Source organism: Ipomoea triloba, chromosome 1 (genome assembly GCF_003576645.1).
Source record: "Ipomoea triloba cultivar NCNSP0323 chromosome 1, ASM357664v1".
NCBI lineage: Eukaryota > Viridiplantae > Streptophyta > Magnoliopsida > Solanales > Convolvulaceae > Ipomoea > Ipomoea triloba.
In genome coordinates, this window is record NC_044916.1 from 37,852,734 (window position 1) to 37,854,807 (window position 2,074).

The window sequence follows — 2,074 nt, forward strand, 5'->3', positions numbered from 1 at the left end:
AACTTACGTAAAGGTGGGAACCTTGTAGACCTTCTTATACTCAATGGTGCTTTTTAATATATAAAATACTGGTCATGCGTAATCAAACATGCATTTTGACAATTAATTGCCATAAAATGATTATTTCTTTGTTGTTTAGCTAACCTTGGCGCTTCATATCAAAGTTTACTCATTACAGAATCTATAATTTGTTGGCATGTTATCATAGCTACGAATATTAAACATGTTTATTGACAAACATGCACTGGGTTTGACCTTAATGTAAAATATTTCCTACAAACAACATGCTCCAACATAATTGTCTTTGAACACTTAGAATGTGAATAATGTCACAGCAACTCTCTTGACATTATTGGAAGTTGAAACACTAGTGAAGGAAGAAGACTTCCTTTCTGTCATGAGTTATTTAAAGTTTTAGATGTCTGTCCAATAATGTTATCCAGTAGTTCTACTGTTTGGAGCTTTAGCTAGAAAGCAAATTGGTGCATTTTGGATTGTTTGGAGAGTCCAATTTACGGCCACATTTCAAGTTAATGCTTGCAAACACTTAGTAGGTTTCTGGAATTAGTTTGAAAATCATCTCCCCTTATTGTTTCATTGTTATGTGAATTGTTCTGTCAATAATGTATGGGGGGATGCAAGTTGCTAGAACTGGTCTCCCTATACTTGTGTTGTGCCACAGCATCGAGTCTTACCCTGTTTTTAGATCTTTCCCAGCTCCCACTACCCAGTGTTTATTGGTGTCTCTTGGTTGGGGGGCAACCCCTCTGGAGCATCTATACATTCATACTCCCTCTGCCCGTGTTTTTATTTAGTGACAAAATTCTACAATAATTTATTGTAATAAAATTAGCTGAAAATCTGAAATACACATGGGTACGATGATTTTGGTATGACTTTGGATTAGGTTCAATGATTATTGGAAACCTTTACAAAATACACCAAACCGTAATCGTGTAGTGTTGGCATATTATATTTTAAATGACTTTTCCTGCCAGGATGTAGTTTTTACACTCAAAAACTTGCTGGCATGAATAATCCAATCCCATCATAGTTTTACTTTGTTCTGGTTAGTTTACTTTATTTCGTAATTGTTGTTAGTTGTTTAATAAATGACAGCAATATTTATATTAGAATTACTGGTTATTCTATAAAATGTAAGTTTATTATTATCACTAGATATATTTTTTAAAGAACCTTTATCAGTGAACCTCCAAAATCCTTCAAACCATATCAGGCTAAATCCAGGTATTGTAGTCATTCCCTTCTTTCCTTCTCCAAGCAATTTCTTTTCAATTTCCCATTTATAAACAATCCCCACTGTTGCTCCTTTTTTCTTTTAATATTTTATCGGTTTATGAAACCAAATTGCTATAACCAGGCTGTCTTACTTTTGGAAAAGTTAAGATTAAACAACCCTTAGTATTTGGTGGTCCAAAACAAAGTAAAGGTAGTGATGTTTTATTTAGAAAATAGAATAATGATATTATTTATTAAGTTTGATCTAGAACTGTAAATAAAATCAAATTATTTTTATGTGAGAATTACAAGTCAGTAACTATATTTTAAAATTGATTGATAATGAATTGATGAAGGATGACACCTTTATTAATAATTATTTAAAAAAAAAATTACAAACGTCCTTGCTCCTTATTAAATTGATGCTTCCATTTAATAAACCTATCAAGGGAAGTCATTATCCTCCATAATCTATGAAGAGTCCTTTCTCTGTACTCTAACCAATTTTAACTTTTCCGGTGCCATACATTTTCCCATTCACTTTGCCTGATTTACTAAATTATGTATTTATTAAAATCCTTTTTGACCCATTAAAGAATTGTCCATTTATAACCTATAAAACGGCCAAACAGGGCATCATCGGTCTATTTGTAATTTACTATTCTAGTGTAGGTTACTGTTCTTAGCTAGATGCATATTCCGACCCAATAGTAATGAACAGAATTTCTTGACAGTGGACCTTTAGCTAATTAGAGGTTTTTAGGCTATGATTAATATATATATATATATATATATATATATATATATATATATATATATATATATATATAAAAAA